Source organism: Lissotriton helveticus, chromosome 1_2 (genome assembly GCF_964261635.1).
Source record: "Lissotriton helveticus chromosome 1_2, aLisHel1.1, whole genome shotgun sequence".
In the NCBI taxonomy this organism is placed as follows: Eukaryota; Metazoa; Chordata; class Amphibia; order Caudata; family Salamandridae; genus Lissotriton; species Lissotriton helveticus.
The window spans coordinates 30,577,583-30,605,449 of NC_136058.1; the positions used below are offsets into that span (position 1 = coordinate 30,577,583).

The window sequence follows — 27,867 nt, forward strand, 5'->3', positions numbered from 1 at the left end:
ACCCTAATTCAATATTTCTAATTTATGCCCTTGTATGGCTATAATAAATAATATCCTTATAAAGGCATAAGAATCATATCCATATTTAGTCATAGCCCATGCAGTCCAAATTAAGCAAGACTACTTCCCCAGACTCCTAGAGAGTACAACGCGTTCTTTAAACAAAGCAAACCTCCAGCAACCTGGGAAATCCCCATGCTTCTGTTTTGATTTGTCCTATAACTCCTGCGAGCACTGAAAGAACGGCCAGTTCTTAGTGACATCTTTGACATCTTATGTCCAACCTTACGTCAAACCCGGCACCTTTCAGGTATAAATATACCAATGTTGCCTTAAGCAAACACACAGTGGTTTGGAGCTGAGCGGCTATCTACTTGCCCGAGAGCCCAGCTGGTGCGAGAGCCCACAGACGCCGCCCCTCCCTTTTGACGCACTGAGAAAGACGCTGTCTTTTTCTCCAGCCGAGAAAATCCAGCTCCGGTGTTTCCAGACGCCCTTGCAGGTTGCTGGGATATAGAGTCCTGAGAGAGAGATACCAGACCTCCTGCTTTCTATTACCCAGGTACGGAGCTGACTAAACCCTTAAGAGAATTCTTGATTCAAATTCCTTGGCAAAACCCAACTTAACTTCAACTGCAACTTACTGACTCCTTCCCACGTATTAGGCTTAGGACAGGTACACCGGGGTAGGCATAGATTAGAAGCTCCATTTGAGTACGTTAGTAAATGTTTTTCTGTATGTATATATTTTATCCATTTTAAAGTATCATATGGCTAAGAAACCATATCAATGCTTTTACAGTATTATTTCATAATACTACTTTTTCTGTACGCACTTTACTTTATAATAAGTATTGCAATTATGGCAATTCATTTCTCTTGCATGAGAAAGAAGACTGTTCAATAAATAACACCTGTTATTGAAAACGCCTGTCTCTCTATTTCTCTGCACTCTGGTGAAATTAAGTATGCACGATTGACTGGGTAAAATAGCTGTCTATTGTTTTCACACGACTCTAGAGATACACTCTTATTCTGAGGGAGCAAAGTTGTCATGTTTATGGTTGTCAGAAGCTAATCCCTTCTTGTCTATCCAGGGAAGTTAAACTCCTCCTTGTTTATTTGAGAAAGTTTCTAGTGACCTCTGAGCTAGCTGGCAAAACTAATTAAGTCAAATATAGTCAGTAGAGACCTAGTCGACCTCAGTCCTACGTCTACACTGCTGTTTATATTATTCCAATGCGCAGAGCCTATTGGGAATATAGGAACTACACTACATGGCGCCCAACGTTTGGTAAGGCGATAATCTGACGCAAGACACTAGAGTAACTCAGTCGTGCTTTTTCACACAGACCCTTTTTCCCGTAAATACTCCAAAAGACGTCTGGAGTGGGTAAAAGGTTAAAGTCCGCCGGAACTTAGTAGGAAGAGATTCCTATGTATAGTTTTTGGTTTAGTCAACGTTGAAGGATACAGTGTTCCAAAATATTGTGCACCTAATCTTTGTTTCCCTTGAAACTTTATCTGCAACAAAACTTTCTATCAGTAAAATGGTGGAAAGTGAAGACGAGAGGGAGACAGCTAAAACAGCCCAACTCCTAGCGGATGACACAAGTCTCCAAGAAAATGACCCGAATGTTATACTCATTCCGGCAAAAATAAGAAGAACTAGAACTTTTAAACTTATAGAAAATGGACTGACATCACGAGGTGGTACAGTCATATTCGTGGTAGAGGCCCATGAATAATCGGCAGACAGAGGTATTCTATTCATGGATACACTTTCCAGCAGCAAACGCTGTAACAAAAGAATTCCACTATTACAAAATAGAGGAACCTCCGGATGAATACACTCCTTTCGAGGAGTTTGAAATCCCACTAAATTACCAAGAGCACCTGCTATGGTTTAAAGGCGCCCTAAAACATAAAAATCACATCACCAGGCTCGGTCCACTAGGTAGACCAGGAGCCACGTGGCCGGTTCTGGCCAGCTACACACCACATCCAGACATTGATAAAATGTCAGACCGGGAACTTTTAGCCCAGCTAAAAATACTAATTAAAATACATAGACAATTGGTCCAATATGTAATGCAGACTTCAACAGTCCAACCGGCAATAAAAATTCCGGAGACCACCCCTCACCAGGGGAACACAAATAAAATCACACCGCAAAATATACAATCAGCCATTGGCAAAGTACCTACAAAGCGGGAACAAATTCCATTCTGGTTAGCACAAAAAAAAATCACTCAAATAGAGGCAGTATTTCCTGATACTACGCCCACTGAGAAACACAGAATTCTGACTGTCTTCCAATGGGGATCGCACCACATGTGGAGGACTGTGACACTTGGGGCACAGTCTTTGCTTCGATCTACACAAAAACACATGGTGTTCCGTCCATGGCGGTTATACCAGACGTACTAGGACAGATTCAAAATGAATACGGTCCAGAACCTGCCTTAACTCTGGGTATGAAATTACTGAAAGACTTCAAGCAGGTCTCGGCTATATTATTAGCCAACATAAAAGGAGAAGCAGCATCTGTGGCGATCCGCCAGAGATTGAAAGAAACAGATATAGCAGACCAACCATTTGAACTTGCCAGAATCATAGAAAAATCCTATGCAGAACTAGGTAGAGATAGTTTGGAGGGAAACTAGTAAAACCCAAACTACTTGAAAATCCTGAAAAAACATTGATTAAAAATAATCTAAACACTCCAAAAAAGAGTTGGGATGGAAATAAACAATCCACTCCCAAAGAAAAACGATTCCAGTCCAGAGGAAGGTCTCCTCAACGGAGGGATAGATCTCCGGACCAAGGAAACAAGTCTCCGCAGAGGGAGCCCTCTGAGAAAAGATACAACCTTAGAGATGGGGATAAATTGAGAAAACCTGATAGATAAAGATATTGATACACGTCCCTCTCGATCTTTTCAGACTTCCTCACAGAAATCGGAAAGAAGAGGATGGTCAGAACACAAGGAAGAGCACGTCAAGTCCAAAGACAAGGAACCTGCTCAAAGTAAAAAATTACAATTTCCAAGAAAGAAGGTAGCCAGTATTAAAATAATTAAACATGCCGAGGATACTGAGGACACAACTGAAAAACGCAGAGTGGGCCCAGACAATGCTGGACAGCGCAGCAGAAGTGACAATAGCTCGTAAGATCTTGATGAATCTTCTGGAGACAGTGGACACGAATGAATACATTCAAGTGGAAACTGCAGATACCAGAGTTAGTAAACCTCATAAAATATATGAAATAACACTGTGTATAGAGGGGGACAAGACTAGGAAAGTAACGGGTCTCTTTTGGGATAACCTTTTGAAAGGCTATGACATCCTGTTAGCTGAGAAAGACTGGCCACCAGAGTTTGTCAGGGAGTGCCCTCATGGCGAAGAAATGATTATCATCAAACAGTACAAGTCCTAGCTCTCGTGGCAATACTTGTTTATTTATCTGTAAACATCGCTGGTTAAACATTAGTCATTAGAACTGTTCGAAGGCTGAGTAGACGCCGAACGTCCGTTCTCCACCGTAACTGAACTGAAGGGAGATAGGATTACGCTCACCTGTGGGGGCTATTTTCCTGATTTTATACTCCTCTTGGCTGGTATGAGAGGCAAGGCTGCATAAAGGCACTCAAAGCACAGTGTCTTTGGCAGTGGCATTTAAATTGAATTGCCCTGAGGAAATTGCCTGATATAAACCAAGCCAATGAAACATGTCGGCTGTAAGTAGGGTGTGAATCGATAGGTAGTATTCACATTCTCCTTTTTTATGGTTATATGTTTACTGTTTGCAACAAAGAAAGGAATAGAAGTAAAATGTACTGTCCTAGTTGCACAGTATCTTGTATGTTAAATGTTTAATGTTGTATGTTTCTGTCACATATAAGTTGTGTCCACTGCACCATTCACTGTCCTTTCACTTTGGGTTTGAGACACATTTCCGTTAAAGCTTGATGGCACCAATGATGAGAACAGGGCCATCCTGGTGAGTACCAGCCAGGGGTCCCATTGGTGGTGCGCCCGTGAGGTGTCATCTCGCTCTTCACACATTTTTTCTTTGTCTTCCATGGTGATTGTTGGTCGTGTGCTCTTCTAAATGTGTAGATCAGAGCCAGGTTGCTTTTTATAAGGGCAATAGACTGAGACATCTTGATATTCTCTAGACTATTAGATTCCCTGGGGTGACTGTTTAACCAGCGATGTTTACAGATCAATAAACAAGTATTGCCACGAGAACTAGGACTTGTACTGTTTGATGACGTATTGAGTGGAGGGCGTCCTAGTTCGGTCTTTCCCTCTAGACTCCTATTTCGCTTGCGAAGAAATGATTATGCCTGCCTTCTCAAATCATATTTCAACTCATAAAAAATCCATATATGCAAGAAAATGAGCAGAGGCCCAAGCTCCTGAATTATATAAAAATCATGTAAGATAGGATGAGGACTCTCCTCACCACAAAATCCAGTTAAAAAAATCAACCCTCTGCACAAATGCAGTATCCTGTTAAGCAAGAAGCTAAAAAACAAGTCAGGGAGATCTTAGATCAACTTGAATACCAGGGGGTGATTGAAACATGCACCTCACAAATGAACAATCCTTTGTTTCCTAGCTCCAAGCCAGACGATTCATATCGTCTTGTTTTGGACTACAGACACTTAAACTCCTGTTGCAAAACATTTGCAGTACAAAACTCACACAGTGCAGCACTGATGAATAACATCGTGCGCAAAAATATAAAACGAAATTAGACATCTCTAATGGATTCTTTTGTCAAAACATTGCACCTGAAAGCAGGTATTTGAACGCTTTCTCAATAATGGGGTCGCAAAAACACTTCTGTCGACTCCCACAGGGATTCAAGAATAGCCCAGGATTATTCTCAGCAAGAGTAACAGAGTTACTACAAATATATGATGATGAAGCAAATATATGATGATAAAGTCCAAATTAAGCAAGGCTACTTCCCCAGACTCCTAGAGAGTACAACGCGTTCTTTAAACAAAGCAAACCTCCAGCAACCTGGGAAATCCCCATGCTTCTGTTTTGATTTGTCCTAGAACTCCTGCGAGCACTGAAAGAATGGTCAGTTCTTAGTGACATCTTTATTGACGTCTTATGTCCAACCTTACGTCAAACCCGGCACCTTTCAGGTATAAATATAACAATGTTGCCTTAAGCAAACACACGGTGGTTTGGAGCAGAGCGGCTATCTACTTGCCCGAGAGCCCAGCTGATGCGAGAGCCCACGGACGCGGCCCCTCCCTTTTGACGCACTGAGAAAGACGCTGTCTTTTTCTTCAGCCGAGAAAATCCAGCTCCGGTGTTTCCAGCCGCCCTTGCGGGTTGCTGGGATATCGAGTCCTGAGAGAGAGATACCAGACCTCCTGCTTTCTATTACCCAGGTACGGAGCTGACTAAACCCTTAAGAGAATTCTTGATTCAGATTCCTTGGCAAAACCCAACTTAACTTAAACTGTAACTTACTTACTCCTTCCCACGTATTAGGCTTAGGTCAGGTACACGGGTAGGCGTGGATTAGAAGCACCAGTTGAGTACGTTAGTCAATGTATTTTTGTATGTATATATTTTATCCATTTTAAAGTATCATATGGCTAAGAAACCATATCAATGCTTTTACAGTATTATTTCATAACACTACTTTTACTGTACGCACTTTACTTTATAATAAGTATTGCAATTATGGCAATTCATTTCTCTTGCATGAGAAAGAAGACTGTTCAATAAATAACACCTTTTATTGAAAACGCCCGTCTCTCTATTTCTCTGCACTCTGGTGAAACGAAGTATGCACGATTGACTGAGTAAAATAGCTGTCTATTGTTTTCACACGACTCTAGAGATACTCTTATTCTGAGGGAGCAAAGTTGTCATGTTTATGGTTGTCAGAAGCTAATCCCTTCTTGTCTATCCAGGGAAGTTAAACTCCTCCTTGTTTATAAGAGAAAGTTTCTAGTGACCTTTGAGCTAGCTGGCAAAACTAATTAAGTCTAATATAGTCAGTAGAGACCTAGTCGACTTCAGTCCTACGTCTACACTGCTGTTTATATTATTCCAATGCGCAGAGCCTATTGGGAATATAGGAACTACACTACAACCCAATAAGCCGGGTTGGAAGGGAAACATCCTTTACAACGCAACTTTTACCACGCAGTGCCTTTACGACACAACTTTTACAACGCAAACCATTATAACGCATTGCGCTGGTGGGCGCTCTAGGATAGGGAATAGGTTTAATTTACTATCCAATACCTTCCCTACTATCCACGGGGACTGGAGTTGGAATAGTAAATTAAACGATTCACTATCCAGCGCCCCAAAGCACTATGCATTGTAAAGGCATGCGTTGTAAAAACCACGTTGTAAAGGCATGCATGGTAAAAGCATGCGTTGTAATGTCATACATCCGGGTTGGAAGTATCACCGGCATAACGGTGAGTCCAATCTTGTTACCTGTTTCTCGCTTGGTGGTTGAGGCTTGACCTGACCCGTGCGCCAGTTTTTAACCACGTGCCTCTTTCCCCCAACAGACACCCTACCCTATGGCTTAAATACAGGTAATTTGCGTATATTCCTCAGCCGCACTCCCCCCCAGCTCACAACTATCTCTTCCGTTTGGCCTTTCTGACTTTTACTACTTATACCTTTGGCCTACTTTCTCCATCAAGCGAAATTACTTTATTTTCCATGACAATCATGTAAACTGCCGCTCGAAGTATTAGTACTTAATTTGCTTTCCCACTCCCCAATTCTTACTTGACATTAATGATTTGCCGATTTGTTACTTTGGTGTCCAGATATGAACTTTTTGCAGCATTTCTGAAGTCATTCTGTACTAAGAATTTGGTAAATAGTGTGCTTATTTCTTAGATCCACTGCATAGTGCGGAACAGTTACACATTGTCCACCCATTCGTTATAATTTAGTTGGAAAAACTCTATTTGTTAATTTTGTTAGGTGCATATAGAGATTTTACTTAATAGCATCTTGTATAGAAATGATGGACAGCCATAGGCACAACTGTTATGCACATATCCTGAACATTTGTCTTATTTTCTTCATTTATGTTGCGCTTTATGTGTTTTTCCCACTCACGCGCCACTCCACATGTTTTCCCTTGTTTCTCCTTACTAAGGATATAGGTTCCTTGTTTACCATATTGCTCTTGCTTATCCATATCGTGTTTTGTTCGATCTTTCCTTCCCCGCAACAACGCAGGACTTTGTTTCTCTTTTTCATGCACTATGGTTTTTGCCTATTAATTGTGTGGTGTCACTAATACAGTGAAAATGTTCTTATTTAAGTCCCTTTTCACTTTTTTGGGCTAGTTGTTTTCTTTGACGTCATCCTTCCAGAAAGGAAGGTCCAAGTACATTTCTAATTTTGAAAATCATTCAAGTATGTCCACCTTGTCTCATTGACTATGAACTGTTCTTCACCTTTTACAACATTTGTATATACCTACGTGTGCACAGGACTTTTGTAGGATTATAAAATGTAATAATCTAACTGCCCATTCTGGCCTATGGGGAATAGGTAGCCTTGCAATAGTGAAAAACAAAAAATGTCGGAATTCATTATTAGGACATACACATCAGGGCTTGTCCTACCTTATACCTTCAATGCACCCTGCCCTTGGGCCTACCAGAGGGGTGTCTGATATGAAGAAAAGGGAAGGTTTAGGGACGGGCAAGAGCGTGCACGTGCCCAGTTAACATGGCAGTACCAGACTGCACACAGGCTCTGCAATGGCAGACCTTAGACACACTTTTACAGGCTGCTTCTGTGGATGGCACAACCTGTGCTGCTAGACTACCAGTCCTCGGAAGCTTGTTTCCGGTCCAGGGAAGGCATGGCTTGGCAGTTCGGGCTGGACTGTTCCCATGAGGCACAGGGTCAGACTGATTTGCATATAGCCATGTCTGAACTGGGGTGGCAGAGTGGGCTAAAGAACGGTGATGGATCAAACCCAGATCTTTTGACTGGGTGTGAGTGTTTGATTGGTTCAGATGCTCCGTCCATCACCACCCCCTTTTGTACCGCTTTGGCCGCCATAAGTGTGGCAGGGTATGCTCAGACGTGAGTCCCTTGCTCACTTTGCCACTGGGTTCAAGCAAGCCGGGCTGAAGACGGCTGTAATGCCAGAAACCGGTCCTCGGAAGCTTGTTTCCGGTCCAGGGAAGGCTTGGCTTGGCAGTTCGGGCTGGACTGTTCCCATGAGGCACAGGGTCAGACTGATTTGCATATAGCCATGTCTGAACTGGGGTGGCAGAGTGGGCTAAAGAACAGTGATGGATCAAACCCAGATCTTTTGACTGGGTGTGAGTGTTTGATTGGTTCAGATGCTCCGTCCATCACCACCCCCTTTTGTACCACTAGCCTACCAGCAGCATTTGGTTTACACGCCCTGGGCACTCCTGGTGCACTGTACTAGGGTCTGACAGGTAAACCAAACCAGCCAATCATGGAATCACTAATTCATACATTAATTTACAATAAGGAGCACTTGCACTGTGGCACTGGACAGCAGTGGCACAGTGCCCAAAGCATCTAACACCAGCAAAAACACATGAGGCAACAGCAAAAATGGAAGGGAGACCCAGCCCCTGTCACTCAAACTCCAGACAAGGAATACACAACCTAGCAGACACAGGCTTGGATAGTTAGACAAGAAAATACCTACTTTCTAAAAGTGTTATTTTCAAACACAGAATGTTAAAAACCAAATTCACTAAAAGATTAATTTTATCATTCTGAGTTTAGGCATACTAAACTCGAATTTCTACCTAGTTCCCTGAGTCAGTTAAGATTATAAGATGAAATAATCTAACTGCCCATTCTGACCTATGGGGAATAGGTAGCCTTGCAATAGTGAACAATTAAAATGGCTGTAATTCACCATTAGGACATGCCACACATATCAGGGCTTGTCCTACCTTATACTTACAATACACCCTGCCCTCAGGCCTACTATAGGGGTCTCTGATATGAAGAAAAGGGAAGGTTTAGGGACTGACAAGTGGGTGCATGTGCCCAGTCAACATGGCAGTACCAGACTGCACACAGGCTCTGCAATGGCAGACCTTAGACACAGTTTTACAAGCTGCTTCTGTGGATGGCACAACCAGTGCTACAAGCCCACCAGCAGCATTTGGTTTACACGCCCTGGGCACTCCTGGTGCACTGCACTATGGTCTGACAGGTAAACCAAACAAGCCAATCATGGAATCACTAATTCATACATTAATTTACAATTGGGAGCACTTGCACTGTGGCACTGGACAGCAGTGGCACAGTGCCCAAAGCATCTAACACCAGCGAAAACACATGAGGCAACAGCAAAAGTGGAAGGTAGACCCACACCAAGGTGCCAGATCTAACAGATCCTAACCTGGTAGTGTGGTTCAGGACTCCTGTGTTTATCTGTCTGTACTTTCATTTGAACTTTGTGTTTGCCCAAACTGCATTTTGCTTTCCACTGAATGTCTTGTAGGATGCTTAGCCGCTCAATGACTGAGGGAACAGAGGGTGTAGTATTTGATAGTATCACTAAGAGGCTGCAAGGATATACACCTGTGAGGAAGTAAAATGGTGAGCAACCCAATCTGGAGTGCACTGCGTTGTTATATTCAAATTCCGCTAAAAGAAGGGCAGCATACCAAGCACTTGTCACTGGGGAGACAAAATATCGGAGTGTTTGTTTAAGTGTTTGCTTCACTTTCGCTGTCTGGCCATCCATTTGGGGGTGATAAGTGGTAGACAGGGCAAACTCTATGCCAAGCAATTAACAAAAGGCCCCTTTCAAAATGTAGAAACAAATTGACTCCAGCAGTCTGAAATGGTTTATCTGGTAGGCAGTGTAATCTGACTATGTGATGTAAGAACAGCGTGCTGAGTTCTGCAGCTGTGTTAATTTCTTGAGAGATATAAAGTGTTCCATTTTGGACAACATGTTCACTACTACTAAGATTGTGGTATATTTGTTGGATTAGGGAAAGTCTCTAATGAAATCCATGCTTAATGTGTGCCACAGTGTTGGAAGAATGGGCAATGGTTGAAGAAGGTCATGAGGGTGAGATGTGAGGACTTATTCCGGGCACATGTAGGGCATGTATTAACATGTCGGTGTAAATCCTGATGAATAGATGCCCAACAAACATTTTCCCATTGTTTTGTATATACCTGAATGACCAGTAAGAGTCATTTCCCGTACGAATCGTACACCTTCAACGTCCCCCGTACGCACGATGAAGTGCGAATTGGATCCAACGCTGATCTCCGTACAATTCGTACTAAAAACCATACGAAATATACGTACGATTTGTATCCGGAAGAGGCATCACGCGACGTCCGTACATAATCAAGCAGCAGTTTCCGGCCCAGCAAGTACAATCCGTCTCTGCGACACTCCGTACAACCCTTTTTCTACGACAGCTCAAAACGCCCGAACCCCATCCCTGGTATGCGACATACACGCCATGAACCCCATCGTCCGCGTCATTCCAGTCCTGTACGCCTACGACCTGGTGCACAGAAACAGACGACGGCGCATACGGTGAGCACAACGTACCGTAAAAACTGAGGTGTACTTGTACGGTGCGTCTTACTCTCATGCCTATAGCACCATTGCACTAGTGATACGATGGTAACATATACAATGGGACCCCCTCAAATAAGCGGATGTGGCCAAGGGACAGAGGGGAAGAACAAATAAACTAGAAATAGAAAGAGTCCCTTCAACAGCCGTATACTTCAATTATGTAAATGCATCAATAAATATCAAAAAACAGTGACAGAAAAAAGTTTATACGAAACAGAAATCATTCAAAAATTGTATTTATTATTTCTCTTGTTTGTAAATATAAATTTATATAAATATTGTTATAAATCAGACAATTCTATAGAAAACACATCTATTGATTACACAAATTCATAAGAAACACAATAGAATCATAAAAATAAGCAACAAATAAATATATATACCCCATGGTATCAGTCATACAAACCAACTTGCTCTCGTGCTACCAATCATACTACAGTCAAACCTCATACATTGATGGAAGAAGGAACTGGTTTACAATTAGCTAGATCACAAAGCTATAATTGTTCAAGGGCTCCAGAAAAGAAATAACGGCCCTTATTGTATGAGGTTTGTTGCTTATTTTTATGATTCTATTGTGTTTCTTATGAATTTGTGTAATCAATAGATGTGTTTTCTATAGAATTGTCTGATTTATAACAATATTTATATAAATTTATATTTACAAAAAAGAGAAATAATAAATACAATTTTTGAATGATTTCTGTTTAGTATAAACTTTTTTCTGTCACTGTTTTTTGATATTTATTGATGCATTTACATAATTGAAGTATACGGCCGTTGAAGGGACTCTTTCTATTTCTAGTTTACTAGTGATACGATGCGCACACACGACCAGGAATGTTGTGGTACAGTGAGATTCATGCGCTCGCGTATGGCACCTTTACAATAGTGATACGATGCGCACACACGCCAGGAATGTTGGGGTACGGTGCGCTCGCGTATGGCACGATTACAATAGTGAGACAATGCGCACACACACCAGGAATCTAGGGGTACGGTGCCTTTCACGCGCTCACGTATGGCACCATCACAATAGTGATACGAGGCACACACAACACATCAACCCCATGTGGCCAACAGGATGGTGGTGGGTGGATAGGACTTCCAGCAGTGCCCCGACATGAGGAGTGGGTGCACAGGAATCCCAGCAGTGCCCAGACATATGAGGGGTGGGTGTACAGGACTCCTAGCAGTTCCCAACAGTATGGGGGTGGGTGCACAGGACTCCCAGCAGTGCCCAGACATATGAGGGGTGGGTGCACAGGACTCCCAGCAGTGCCCAGACATATGAGGGGAGTGTGCACAGGACTCCCATCAGTGCCCAACAGTATGGGGCTGGGTGCACAGGACTCCCAGCAGTGCCCAGACATATGAGGGGTGGGTGCACAGGACTCCCAGCAGTGCCCAGACATATGAGGGGTGGGTGCACAGGACTCCCAGCAGTGCCCAGACATATGAGGGGTGGGTGCACAGGACTCCCAGCAGTGCCCAACAGTATGGGGGTGGGTGCACAGGACTCCCAGCAGTGCCCAGACATATGAGGGGTGGGTGCACAGGACTTCCAGCAGTGCCCAGACATATGAGGGGTGGGTGCACAGGACTCCCAGCAGTGCCCAACAGTATGGGGTGGGTGGATATGACTCCCAGCAGTGCCCAGACATATAAGGGGTGGGTGCACAGGACTCCCAGCAGTGCCCAGACATATGAGGGGTGGGGGCACAGGACTCCAAGCAGTGCCCAACAGTATGGGGTGGGTGCACAGGACTCCCAGCAGTGCCAAGACATACGTGGGGTGGGTGGATATGACTCCCAGCAGTGCCAAGACAAATGAGGGGTGGGTGCACAGGACTCCCAGCAGTGCCCAGACATATGAGGGGTGGGTGCACCCATCTCCTAGCAGTGCCCAGCAGTATGGGGGTGGGTGCACAGGACTCCCAGCAGTACCCAGACATATGAGGGGTGGGTGCACAGGACTCCCAGCAGTGCCCAAACATATGAGGGGTGGGTGCACAGGACTCCCAGCAGTGCCCAAACATATGAGGGGTGGGTGCACAGGACTCCCAGCAGTGCCCAACAGTATGGGGTGGGTGCACAGGACTCCCAGCAGTACCCAGACATATGAGGGGTGGGTGGATATGACTCCCAGCAGTGTCCAACAGTATGGGGGTGGGTGCACAGGACTCCCAGCAGTGCCCGGACATATGAGGGGTGGGTGCACAGGACTCCCAGCAGTGCCCAGACATGAGGGGTGGATGCACAGGACGCTCAGCAGTGCCCAACAGTATGGGGATGGGTGCACAGGACTCCCAGCAGTGCCCAGACATTTGAGGGGTGAGTGCACAGGACTCCAAGCAGTGCTCAGACATATGAGGGGTGGGTGGATATGACTACCAGCAGTGCTCAGATATATGGTGGGTACATCATCATCAGCATACCACAACTACATGAGGGTATGTGTACATCCCTAACTTGTGACTATAATGCTAGTGCCAGAGCAACACATCACTTACAGCAGTGTCCCACTCCCTGGAGGATGGACTACTGTCACACAGTGTGTGACACACCACATGTGGTTGTGAAGTCAAATTCCACATGGATACGCACGCACGGAGGCTGAAGGCGAAATACACACCCTACCATCATGACACAATAGTGTATAGTCATGTACCAGCCCACCAAACAAAGAGAGCGAAAGGGAACACACTGTCACATACATCCCAGGGCTGATATGAATATCCAGGTGGTGGTCAGACCACCAAGATGTAGTCTCTCATGGAAGGAATAGGGTTGAAACCCCTTAGATACAATGCACAAAATTGTGAGTCATGTGCTCAAATACCCTGCATAACAATTCCCAACATAGGGGTAGGCTGTGATAACACATGCATAGTGGTAAAAAGGGTGAATGTGTCCATGAAGGCAATTCTACATACTCAAAACACAAGCACAGTGAGTTTTAAGCATGGCACAGATGAATGAGCAGTAGACATCTGTGAGCAGGCATGGCCTTTTTTTTTTAATTATATTTTTATTGAGAGTTCATAAAAACAAGATCAGCATTACAGAATACCTTTGTAGAAAAACTTTTAGTACAGTACATGGCATGTGGATAAAATTGAATAATCGGCAATCAGGTCTCCACACAGTGATTATAAAGTGCAAACAGTAATTATATAGTAAAAAAGTGCATATAGGCAGACTGGTGATTATGGAGGTAACTTTTATGATTCAAAAACGCTCCAGAACTTTTCATATTTTTTGAGCGCCCCTGATCTAAGCGCATATTTTCTTACCCTGCCCTGGGTTGGTAGTAATTTAGCCTTCCATGCCTGAAAGGTCGGTACTTGATTGGTTTTCCAGGACTGCAGGATGAGTGATTTAGATATTAGAGAAGCTATGAAAAGAAATCCATCATATTGGGTGTTAGTCGCTGAGCAGCCTAAAACAGGGACTAGATCGTCGAATATTATAGGAGTTTTAAGCTCGAGGGAGAGATATTTTTCAATTTACCTCCAGAGTGGTTGGATTTTAGGACATTCCCAGACGATGTGTTTCCAAGTCCCCTTTTCCTCACATCGAAAGCATTTATCGGCAACTAGGGGAAAGATATTGTGGAGATAAGAGGGGGTTCTGTAAATCAACCATTTATTATAAAATTGCATGCGTTTAAAATTTGCGCCGCGAAAGATTGTTTCATTAAATTTATTTATTTTATCCCAAATTTGTTGATTGATTTCAATAACCTCCCTTTTTTTCCACCTCTCGATGATCTTACTAGAAGATTCCTGCTTCTTATCCTCTTTTAGTATTTTAATCCAGGTACTCATCTTTTTTTTTGTTTTATTATTCAGTGCTGAAGAGATAGATTCCTTAAAGTAAAGATTCCCGATATCCAGCTCCCTGAGTATTGGATTCAACATAAAAAAAGACCATTTCAGAGTGGAATGAGAATGGCTCACCTGGATAGCAATTTGATCCCATGTCTTCCACCTGTTACCGGCCAGGAAGTCATCGATTTTATCAAAACCATTTGCTTTCCAGAGGTTTATTATTTTTTTGTCCATACATCCCTCTTCCCCTAGGTTAAAGTTATTCAAATCCGTTATGTTACTTATCCTAGGAATAGAATGGGATTTCAGAAACTGAGTTTTCTGTCTAAAAATCCATTGTAGGGAATTGTAGCGGATTTTCTTTGGATCTTTTGTGACTCTAATCGGATCGATTATTTTTGTTTCTGGCAGCATCTTCTTCATAAAAAAATTGTCTGCCTCGTTCGGGTCTAATAAAAAAACAAACTAAAACTATGGTGAGCAAAAGACGCAAAGTAGTATTCTCTTATATTGGGGAGGGATAACCCTCCTTGTGCAGATGGAAGGTATTAAGTGCAAGTCTAGGAGACTTTTTGGCCCAAAGAAATGAAGATATTAGGGAATCCATTTTTTTTAAAAAGGAGGCCTGAATAACGCAGGGTACTGCATTAAATATAAAATTGAAGAGGTAAGATTCACATGCGTATCAATGCTACGCGGCCCATATCGACAGGGGTAATAAATTCTAAAAGGGACTCAACCTTTTTTAGCAGCGGTGAATAATTAAGTGAGAACAAGTCGTCTAAATTGTCCGATATAAATATTCCCTGGTATCTCTTTGGCATTGGGTTATACATTTGCCTAATTTCTGGTATTAAAGTGTCTACAGTGCAGTTTAATAAAATAATCTCTGTCTTGTTAACATTTATTTTATAGCTCCCTAGTTTTTGAAAGTCAGAAAATATTTTTAAAATTTTCCCTTGACTTAGGGGGTTAGAATCTAAAAACAGGGCAATGTCATTGGCATATAATTTTATATTAGTCATACCAGCTACCGGGGCTGTGTTAGTTTGAATATTTCTAATCGCAATCGCTAGAGGTTCAATGAATAATGCGAATAGTATTGGCGATAGGGGACAGCCTTGTCGGGTACCTCTAGTGACCTTACATGTACCGATATTAGAATTATTGATGATGATCTGTGCCCTAGAGTTCAAATATAGTTGTTTTAAAAGAGAAATGAAAACATTCGGGAAGGTAAAACTGTGTAAAATAGCAAATAGGCAGTCCCAGGACACTAGATCGAAGGCTTTCTCCGCATCTAAGAACCAGATTTGGGCCTTCACTTTATTGGTTTTAAAAAAATCCAATGCCTCTAATACGAACTTTGTGTTTGTGTGGAGCTGCCTGCCTGCAATAAAACCGCACTGATCATTAGATACCAGACTTCCCACTATTTTATTCAATCGATTTGCTAAAAGCTTAGTAAAAATTTTATAGTCTGTGTTTAGTAGACTTATGGGTAGGTACGAGTTTAAATTCTCCCTGTCCTTTCCCTTTCTTAAAATACTAACTACAACGGCTGAGCGAAAAGAGTCCGGGGGGGGGATCCTCCTTGAAGCAGATCATTTACAAAAGTTAAAAGTTCTTTCCGTAAAGTTCCGTTGAGTATGTTGATCTGGCCCTGTAGTGTACTTGGGTTGCCTCTGTAAGTTCCGTTTGTAATCTGCTCTTCTCCTCCTTTCTTGCCTTGTATTTTGGTACATCTTTAGATGTAATTAACCCCCTTAGAGTGGCCTTAAATGCATCCCAAGTCGTGTTTAATGGGGCTGAACCTCTATTGCATGTGAAGAACTCCTCAATGAATTCTTCAATTTCTGCACACCATTGAGGATCTAGAAGGTTGGATTTATTAAAAAACCATTGTTTTATAGGGCTTATGTCTTGTAGACCCAGATTTACCTCCATAGAGACTGCCGCGTGATCTGAAAAAGCGTTTGGTAGGTCAATCAATCAAGGCATTTGTATAGCGCGCTACTCACCCGGAGGGTCTCAAGGCGCTGGGGGGGGGGGGGTCCGCTACTGCTCGAACAGCCAGGTCTTGAGTTGCTTCCTGAAGGAGAGGTAGTCTTGGGTCAGGCGGAGGTGGTTGGGGAGGGAGTTCCACGTCTTGGCCGCCAGGTAGGAGAAGGATTTTCCTCCCGCTTTGGCTCTTCGGATGCGGGGAACGGCGGCGAGGGCGTGGCTGGTCGATCGAAGCTGGCGGGTTGGAGTGTAGAAGGTCAGGCGGTCGTTGAGGTATCTGGGGCCTTGGTTGTGTAGAGATTTGTGTGCGTGGGTGAGGAGTCGGAACGTGATTCTCTTGCTGACGGGGAGCCAGTGCAGGTCTCTCAGGTGTCCGGCGATGTGGCTGTGTCGGGGGATGTCCAGGATGAGTCTTGCTGAGGCGTTCTGAATGTGCTGGAGTCTTTTCTGAAGTTTGGCTGTGGTTCCGGCGTAGAGGGAGTTCCCGTAGTCCAGTCAGCTGGTGACGAGCGCCTGGGTGACCGTCTTCCTGGTTTCGGTGGGGATCCACCAGAAGATCTTCCGTAGCATGCGTAGGATGTTAAAGCAAGACGAGGAGACGGCGTTGACTTGTCTGGTCATCGAGAGGGAGGAGTCCAGGATGAAGCCCAGGTTGCGTGCATGGTCCGTTGGTTTCGGTGCGCTGCCCAGGGCAGGGGGCCACCAGGTGTCGTCCCAGGCGGAGGGTGATGATCCCAGGATGAGGACTTCCGTCTTATCCGAGTTCAGTTTCAGGCGGCTGTTCATCATCCACTCGGCTACGTCTTTCATCCCTTCGTGTAGGTTGGTTCTGGCGGTTGCTGGGTCGTTGGTGAGGGAGAGGATCAGCTGGGTGTCGTCGGCGTAGGAGATGATGTTGAGGTAGGTGAACATAATTATGTAACTTTAACTCAGGGAGGTTAAAAAAAAATCCAATCTCGATGCGGAATTATACTTTGCCGAGAAACATGAATATTCTCGTTTGAGAGGGTTATGAGCTCGCCAATATTCCATGATATTAAGGTATAATTTACAACTTTGAATCGCCAAAGCAGATTGGGGTTTGTTCAGACAGCGATCTTTTTTAGACGAACCTAATACGGTATTTTGCAAAAAATTAAAGTCGCCTCCCCATACTATTACACCAGGAAGGCCAGTTATAGCATTCTTTAACTGTAGGATTGACTGAAAGTCGTCTAAGATGGGAGCATAGATTGTAGCAAGGATTATACTTACATTATGTAATTTGCCATGGGCAACTACCCATCTGCCTCTAGGGTCTGTGACTGTACCTGTCAGAGTAAAACCTAGATGTTTTCCTATCAGTATGCATACTCCTCTCTGTGTCAAACCCGCTGGGGAGGATATCGCATGGCCAGCCCAGCTCTTAAATATTTTGTCTGCATCGACCTGGTTTCTATGATGGGTCTCTTGTAAATACATAATATCTGGGTTTAGGTTCTTTAACCAACATTCAATAGCGTTTTTTTTCCGAGCATTGTTCAGACCATTTGCATTAAAAGAGAAAAATTCAGCATGTTACTTGCTTTTTTTTTTTAAAACATGCTAAAGAATGGATATAATACATGCGTATGCTAAGAGGGTTAGTTAACAGTGCAATAATAAAATAAGTGTCAGGAACCTCTCTATGTGCAAATAGGCAGATAGTTAAAAACTCGTTGTACGTCAATAGGTAAATACTTGATGCAAATGTGTTAGCAGAAAATATAGGTAACAGCAGATCCTTACTATGTGAAAAACTAAGCAAATAAACAGTGCAATACAGTAATATAATAAATATCAAAAAGAACCCTCTCTTTTGTGCAAATAGGCAAGTAGACAAAACCTTTTGTACCTCAATAAGTAAATACTCAGTGCAGATATAATAGCAGCAAATATAGGTAGCAGCAAACCCCTACTTTGTGCAAAATAGGCAAATAAGCAGTACAGATATTAATAGCAGCTAATCCTTTCTGTGTGCAAACTAAGCAAATGAGCAGTATACATATTAATAGCAGCGGTCTAGATCCTTCCATGTGTAAAGACATAAATGCGTAAAGAACGGTGCAGTACAGTAATATAATAACTATCAAAAAAACTCTCTTTTGTGCAAGTAGGCAAATAGACACAACCTCTTTGTATCTCAATAAATAAATACTTAGTGCAGATATAATAGCAGCGAATATAGGTAACAGCAAACCCTTTCTTTGTGCAAAATAGGCAAATAAGTAGTACGGGTATTAATAGTAGCTAATCCTTTCTTTGTGCAAACTAAGCAAATGAGCAGTATACATATTAATAGCAGCGGTCTAGATCCTTCCATGTGCAAAAACATATATGCGTAGAAAACAGGGTCCGAAGCCATACCCCATATACAAAAATACCGGGACCTTATCCACATTAGAGCCATGTTAAGGGCAAATGATCTTGTCTATGCTGTTTCTGAGCTGATCTTAGTAATGAAACAGGCAATTCTTTAATATATGAACTCTTTTTTCCCCCTGCAACACCCCCCTTCACCACCCCAGCTCCCCCAACTCCCCCCTAGAGTGGACGGAACCTCCCCGTGTTCCACGTCCGTCCTTCTCTTTAAATTCTTCTTTTTGGATGCCATTTCGTGGCATCCTTGTGTGCTTCCTGTCATCACCTTAGCCCCACCTTGCAGATCGATATAGGGGTCAGCTATAGGCTGTACTCCTATCCTAATTATACCAGAAAATATGAGTCAGAATGGGAATCAGCTATACACTATACTCCTAGGCCTTCTAGAAGGGACTGGGCTTCGTGTACAATTGTAAAAAAAAAAATCTTCCCTTTGGCCAATACTTTAAGTTTTGACTGCTGTATGATCATAGCTTGGGCTCCCTTGCTTTGAAAAGAGTCAATCATCTTAACAAAGTCTCTACGTCTGTGAGCAGAAGCCGCCGACATATCTGAAAAGATTAGAAAGTTATTTACTCCTTCCGCGTTGAATGATTTCTTAGAGTAGGCAGTATTTAAGATTCTCTCCTTCACCCTAAAATCCGAAAAGTTCAGCAAAATTGTGCGCGGATATTTCTGATTGTTGGGTTTATATGCTGGGACTCTGTGTGCTCGTGTAATTGTTAAATCCCCCTGGAGCTCGGGTATGGCTTTTTTCAAGAGGGACTCTGACCACTTGACTACCTCCTTATCCTCCAGTCCCTCTGGAATGCCTACCAGACGTAGGTTTGACCTCCTGTTGTAGTTTTCAAGGTCCTGCAGTTTTTCTACTAGCTGGGATCTTTCTCTATTGGATACCAGCAGATCTTTCTGTATTGCTGATAGCGAATCCTCCAGAGATGAAATCCTGATTTCAGCTTCGATGACCTTTGAAGGAAGACTCCCAAGACATTCTTCCATTTTCGTGAGCCTGATATGGAGTTGAGAGATCTCCTGGACATGGGAATGTTTAAAGTCTCTTAGCTCTTGGAGAATGGTTCCAAGCAATATTTCAATGTAATTTGTTTTTGTGGTTGTGGTATTTGGAAGGGAAAATAACCCGTTCTCTTGAGATGCTTGAGATGTCTGTGGGCTTAGCTCTTCACTATGAGGTCCCATGGTGCGCCTTTCGGACAGGCATGGGCTTATGCTGTTGTCCAGAGCCGATGCTATAGGTAGCATAGGAGCCGCAGATATTACTTCCTCGAGGTCCTCCTGGTCGGCTCCTACCGATAGCACTGTTTCTGGTGGCTCAGGTGTAACAGAGCTAGTTGACACCCCTCCAGCGCTCAGAACCTCTTGCATCATCATGTCATTTTTCCCATCCTGCTTCATCCCCCCCCCGCATGGGGGTGCTCGAGAGCTGCCCATGTTACCCCTGTTGCCCCTGTTGGAGGAGGGGTTTGAGAAAAGGGGATACTGTTTTAGTTGGTTCCCAGTCTCATGGGCTAAGGGTGGTTTACTTGGCGCTGTATCCATCTGGCCCATCTTAGTCCCCTTGTTATTCCTCCCCAAATCCACCTCACCTTTCACTCCATTCTCGCCTTTACCGGCGCCTCTCTCCGTAGCAGCGGCAGTTACAACGGAGCTTGATACTGTTGAATGATCGGGAAGGGACTGGATTTCAGGATCTTCACCCCCCTTCCCCTCGCCTTCCTCCTGGTCGTCATCATTGACCACTCCATCCTCTCCATCTTCCTCGTCCTGTTCTCTCAGAACGTTGTATTTGTTTTGTCTGGTTGCATCTCTGCGTCCTTCTGTCTCAGGGCGTTCTTTTGCTGGTTCTTTCGTCTATTTTTTCTCTCCCCTTTGACCACAGGCGGGGTTTTATTGACTGATTTCAACAGTTCTTTTACCTGTTCCAACTTGGCCTGTTGTTGTTGTTGTTTGCCCTTAACTCTCGCAGACATGGCGGGAGTATCAGCTGAGTGATTAATCTTCCTTTCTTTTTTTTTTTTTTTTTAATTTTAACACCTGTCCTGTACCTATTTGCTATGAAAGCCTGCAGCGACTCTGCAGATGTTTTATGAATACCAAGGAGGTGAGGAAGTTGCAGGTGGTATATGTCGCCTAATAGAAGCGGCCTTTGTTGAAGGGAACAGTCACCAAAAAAGGAAATGTGCACACATGTCAGCACAACAATTGTGCAACTGTCTGCAGTGAAGATCCCAGGTTTCACAGTGGAAGGAACACTCCTTGGGACAATGTCTCTAGACAAACTGAACACACACAACCAATGATTAATTGCAGAGACATTGTGCTGGCACACAGATACCATGGTCCACCTCATGACCATCAACCAAAAACATCTTTCTGAACCCCAAAACATTACCATGACACCAACTCCAGGGCCCTCATCACTAACATCAAGTACCTGAAATGCAATAGTGTTGAATGGAAAATAAAAGGCTTTATTCAGCATGAACAAAAAAAAGATGTTGAAAAATGAGTCTCTGCTCAAATAAGGCCAATGGCCAGTCCAGAAATTAGTCCTTGTAGGGGGACGCTGGGTAGGTCGTCTATCCCAACTCGCCTGCACATGGAGTACTCAATGTGATGTGGACCCTTGGGGGCATCATCGGGGCAGGACTAGGCACCGCAGGGACAGGAGTGGTAAGGGTAGGTGTGGTGGGTGCAGGGGTGGACGTATCCTCCTCGGTGCAGTGTGCAGCGCCATGGGGGGGGACTCATAATCAGCGCTGCACACTGCAGCCAGTTCGGCCAGCCCAACTCCTACACCCAAGGACACAATTGGAGTGGAGGTAGAGGGCTGTGAGGGTTGAGCACTGTGACTATGGCTGCGTGTTTGCGGTCTATGCCCAGTCCCCTTGGGTGTGCCTACAGCCCCCTGAGGTTGCATGCCAGGAGATGTGCGCTTCGACTTTTGTGGGGGTGTGCTGTCTGGGTCTGTTGTGGTACGTGATGGTGTCTTCCTGCATGTGCGTTGGACAGGTTTGGGAGTGGGGTGTGGGGATGGGTCCGAAGGAAGGGGGGGGGGGGCGGACCGCTGCAGAAGGCAAACTGCTGCCGTCAGTGAGGAGTCCATGGACTGCATTATCCGCCGTTGGTCAGACATCGTAGCTGACATGCCCTCCATGAACGACAGCCACTGTGCTAGGATTTGAGTGTGGCCATGGATGACATTCAACATTGATGTCTGACCAACCTGAATCTGGCGGAGTAAGTCCACAGACTCGGCACTGAGGGCAGCAGGGGAAACAGGGGCAGGGTTTGCGGTGCCGGGGCCGAAGGAGATATGGGGGACGGCCCGGACAGAAGGGACCGGAGCAACTGGGAGGGTAGAGATGGTTCTGGAGGAGGCGGGGACAGACACTGTGATGCTGCCAGGTGTTGTGGCGTATTCCCCCTCCTCCTGGGAGTCAGAAGCGGATCCGTCTGCGTGGTAGGAAGTGCTGCCTTCCAACAGGTCCACAGCCTGACTCCCCTCACCCACCATGCTACTGGCTCCCTCCGATTCCTCAGCGCTGGTGGCACTGTGCCTGGGTCCCTCCTCTTGGTCCGTGCAGCTGTCTCCTCCTGTCTCTGTTGATGATGGTATGGGCAAGGAGAAGAAACAGAAATCCATCAGTCACCTGTACACATCCGACACATGAGCACAAAATCAGTAGGTCACACTGGAAATCATGGCATGCATCATGAGTAACAGCCAGATAACTCTGCACATATTTGAGCATTGTACTGCCCAGTTGGTATAGACACAAGGCTACTTGGACATAATGATCCAAAGAACACACCAGGCCACAACTTGAATGAGAATTACACAGAGAAGCTAGAGTTTGTTTACAGAAGAGCAGATCAATACAATGAAGTGATGCCACCTCAAGTTATAAACAGTAGTGGTGCTCCATGGGCAAACTAACCCACCTACCTCCCCAAGGTGACACCACACTCCGAGCCCTGTAAGTACATTTGGCAAAAAATATATGTAGCTAAATGTTGGCATCTTGGGACTCACCATACTTGACACAATCGACATGTATTGAATGTGTTAATTCACCATCTTGTGACGAGAACACATATGTGCCTGCATGAAAGATGTCTCACAATGAAATGCACACAAACAACATTTACACATTCATTGAAACAGCTGGCACCCTTTAAGATAATTATAGGAATAACAGGAGAAAACCCATAAACCTCGTTGGGATGGGTGTATCGTGTAGGCAAAAACAATTCCCAACAGGTATTATGTAGAGACAATTTCAAATATGTATGCCAAAAGCATTACGGAAGAAACAGAAACAAGGAGTCAATTGATTTCGAAAAAGGTAGTATTATTCACCAAGGAAACAGAAAGGGAGAATCCGGATCCGGCGCAATTGCAAATGGCGCAAAGACTACTTTGGGGAGGCGGACATCCTGGTCTTGAAACTGGTTAACAGAGGCTACCCACGACGTCTGGTCAAGCAAGCAAAGAAACGAGCGTGGTACAACCACCGGGAGGATCTACTGAGGCCCAACCCAAACAAAAAAACTTTGAACAGGATCCCCTTTGTCTCTGTCTTCAGCCCGGACAGTAATAAAGTAGCCAAAATAATCAAAAAGAACTGGACTGTGCTAAGATCTGATGAACAATTTCACGCACCACCCCTGTTTTCGTACCAGAGAGGGAACAACATCGCCAACCACCTCGATCGTGCCATCACTTGGCCGACCACCACTAATGAGAAACACACCATCACAGAAGCGTGGGGCATGCCTCCTGTCATCGGACATTTCAAATGCCAATCCTGCAGCGTCTGTGAACTGACACTGAATACCAAAGAATTTACTTTCAATGGACAGACATACCAGCTCACTCACCACTCAAATTACAAAACCCAAAATGTCATTTACGCAATCCGCTGCCCCTGTGAGCTCATTTACATTGGTCAGACCACCCAAATGGTCAAACAACGGATCATACAGCACAAAAGCAGAATCAACTGCAAAGTACTCACGGCGCCGTTGGTCTCACACTTCTTGGAGCAATCACATACGGACACAGACCTCAAGTGGTTGGTTATTGAGAAACCAACACTACCCCTCAGAGGAGGTAACATGGCCGCTTTACTCAATAGAGCCGAATGCAAATGGATCGCTAGGGTCGATTCAGTCAACCACGGGCTGAATACCCTTGATGAATGGACCAGCACCATCTCCATTTAAACCCTACTGTCCGTCTATCCCTTGCCTTTTGTCTTTTACCTCTCTATACTTTAAACACGAACTGTATAATAGATGTGTACTTGATATAACTGTCACCACCACTCATGACTGACTTCATTAAAGCGTTCTCGTGTGCGTTTGGCCACCTACATAGACTACTATCCTGTATCTAACTGTCCGGTTTCAAACCATGGCTCGCTCAATGTAACCAGCACCACGTTTGTCCTACCTGATGCTTTTAGCTGCTTTTAGCTGGCTTGTGTATTTATTAAAGCATAGATCGCTCTCATTTGATGCTAAATACCGAATGTTTTCTATGCCCTCCCTCGGACTAACTGTGAATGTATAAACCTTCTCCTCAGGGCCTTAACCACCTCCGCCGTCTCTAGCCCTTTATAAACGTCGGTATATCACTTTTTCACCGCGTTTTGTAATCCACCCCTGCCCTGACGTGTATCTGAATTAGCTAGTTCCTGTTTATCCGTGTTGCCTGGGTAACTCTCCCACGCCTCCCGTTCCCTCTCCAGCCATCACTGCACCCCGCCCCCGCCTCTCCATTTGTCAATGGCATCGTGACACTCCTTAGACACTCCCCAGACCCCGCCCACCTCCAGCGCTCGGACCCCGCCCCTATCTCGTGGCTTCCTGGTCATTACCCAGGGCACCGAGACGCCACGGTCAGCTCCCGCATTTACTGCCGGTAGTCGCCACGCCAGATGAGCCCCTGATTGCCTTCTGACGCCCTGATTAACTCAGGTAAGAGGATTGCCACAACGCAGAGTGTGCTCGCTTTGACGACGCTCATCATCAAATCTTTTTTGTTCGATCACGGCACCATGCTATGCTGACCCTCATTCTTCCTCTGCCCCCTCAGACGCTGTAAACCCCGCGTGCCGTCCCACCTCAAGCCGCGATCAGGTAACTCTTCGCTTTGTGGATAGTTTTCTTTCACTAGACGAACTTGCTCTCTTACTTAACTTGATTCCCTGTTCCCCTTCAGCACCCGACCATTCATTGTTGCCTCGGCGTCCCGCTAGCCACGCATCCCTGCTTGGTTGCACTGTGAGTGTCTATTGACTTAGTATTTTTGTCACTTTCCACTGACCGGCGTTTTTTTTAATTTTTACTCTAGTCATCATTTTCTCCACACTAGCCACCCCCAAGTCTCACTCTCTTCCCCTTCCGGCCACCACCCCAGCCACACCCTTTACACTTTATACCTTTAATGGTTAAGTCCCAATCGTTACCCATTCACCATTTCACCACCCACCTTGACCCTAACCAATTCCCCCGCTCAAAAATTGCCCTTCTTTGTCAACAGCACTGTATCTATCGACAACTCTGTCCTGATGACGATCCCGACTAAAGGGGATCGAAACGCCGTCGACTATACAGCCTGAATCATATGACGCATATCACGCTTAAATGCTCCTGTAGAAATAATTGTTTTTCCAAGTGATTGTAACTTGTCTTTGGAGCTTTTAACTGATGTACATATTTTGTTTAATGCGTCGCCAATGATGTTTTTAAAGCACTTGCACATTCACCTCACCAATTGTACATAGCACTTTGCACCAAGTGTCACTGGGTTGTCACAAGATCTGGTCTTTACAGTGCTGTTTAAACTGTAATTGCATATGAAAGAATTCTCCCTTTCTGTTTCCTTGGTGAATAATACTACCTTTTTCGAAATCAATTGACTCCTTGTTTCTGTTTCTTCCGTAATGCTTTTGGCATACATATTTGAAATTGTCTCTACATAATACCTGTTGGGAATTGTTTTTGCCTACCCTTTAAGATAAAACACTGTTAGAAACAAATAGCATTGCAGATTTGCCATATACATGGTCGAACGGAGGTCTTGAGGTCTTGACACTCATTAGTTTGTACAATTGACCACAAAGGAGTTTCAAGACCTAAAGACCACTGTGGGGACATGTATATGGAGATCAAGGCACACCATTAATCACCAACACTGGCCTCTTTGAAAAGGTGCCAGGTTTTTTTCAAAAAAGTAGAAATGTTGTTTTGTGTGCACTACCTTGTGAGACAACGATCATGCAGGCACATAAGTGTCCTTTACACAATTCGTCAGATTAACACATTCTAAACATGAACAACTTTTAACAAGTATTGTGAGTGCCAAGGTACAATCATTTATGTGACACAACTTGAAATATGTCAGTCCTCACATGGGCATCCATTCCCTGATGACACAGTTGCTTGCACATAAAATCTACTGGCTGTCATGTGGAGTGGCACACATGTCCCAACTGGGGACAATGCTTAAGCAATTGGGCCAGCAATTTTGATGAACAAAATCATTGCTGCATTGTGGACACACCGTTATCCCCAGGCAAAATGTCAACACAGAAGTGTGCACACTAAGACAAAACAGCGTTGCATCTGAACTACATACATGTGGCAAAAATGTATGAGCCTGAATCATGTCTGGAACCAAATGACATAGGCTGCCAAGCCCCAACTGAAATCACTGGCCACCATCACAGGGGCAGTGCATGGTGAATCATTGTTCAGCCATTTCTCACCCACAGGTCAGACCTGGCAAGGCTAAATCAGGCAGGCCCATGTAGACCTCTCCTGTACAACACCCCCATCCCTCAGTCAATGTGATTGATACCCTGATTCAGAGGTCTCACTTCTTGAGCTGTAACAAAAACTGTGCAGCAACAATTCCAAAAGTAACCCAAGCTCACCTCGTGGGGCTGGCAATACATATTTGTGACAAACAACCATCAACAGATTGTTGTGAATAGGCACACAGGCACTGCCCAAGGTGAGTATGCACAAGCCAAATTTAATATCCCTGTCCATTGGACACATGTAGCAGACAGGAAAAATACAAACTATGCAATGGACCAATGCCACAGAGGCAGAGCCATGCTGAACCCACATAGAATGGGCACAGTGTTGGATGACACACATGATTAGGAGGCCAGGGTGTCTCAGGGGTCTGTAGTGGGCACACTGATCCGTGGGTGAGGAATGAGCTGACTAACATGAGTAACCGTCATGGCACTATGCATATCTCCCACTGATGTACATCATGTCTGAGAACACAACATGGGTCATGCATGCTGCATGGGTGTGCAGTGGAAACCTCACACTCCTATGTTGAGACTCATCAGTGCAAACAAATATGAAGCCCAAACACAGTGCACAGGTCATGGCACAGGCAAGGTCCCAACACATGTCACAGACCACCCTCCCACATGATGCGGAAATCAATGTGCAGTCTTATTTTCTTACACCCTAGATGAACATGTGAAAATGTGATTACACACAGACCAGGGGACACATGTTAAGGAGGGGAAGGGATTAAAATGAGCACCAGGTGACTATGGGGAACCGAAAAGACACTGCACATATATGACCAGACACCCCAACTGTGGGAGTGTAGCCAGGCTTCAGAGCACCTAAAAAATCAGGTGACACACAACACAACAAACAGCCATGTACCTACCCCCTCCTTGCTGCTGTCTCTCCTGCAACTGCCTATCGAGGTGTGGAAACACGACCACCAGGACCCGGAGCATGTGGGGGGGTGAGGTGACAGCTGCCGCTATGCTGGCGTGGAGCTTCCAGCTTCAGCTGGACCCGGGCGATACGCCGGGTCCAGCACCGGATGTCTTGCCACCTCTTCTGCACGTTGCGCAGCCGGCGGCGATGGCCCCCGGCAGACCCGACGGCCTTGACAATGTCCATCCAGATTTCCCCCTTCTCG

At 44.7% G+C, this 27,867-nt stretch overlaps 1 protein-coding gene across 3 annotated transcripts in view; it reads right to left on the reverse strand.

The window, feature by feature from the left end:
• The window catches only part of LOC144807751 (pancreatic alpha-amylase-like), a 250,105-nt gene that overhangs the window by 134,524 nt on the left and 87,714 nt on the right, over window positions 1–27,867 (reverse strand). The window contains exon 2 of one of the 3 annotated variants that reach the window (XM_078673410.1): window positions 14,152–14,236. The exons of the other annotated variants lie outside the window; for them this stretch is intronic. The gene's annotated coding sequence lies outside the window, so the exon portion shown is untranslated. The remainder of the gene's footprint in view (window positions 1–14,151; window positions 14,237–27,867) is intronic. 3 annotated transcript variants of the gene reach the window in all.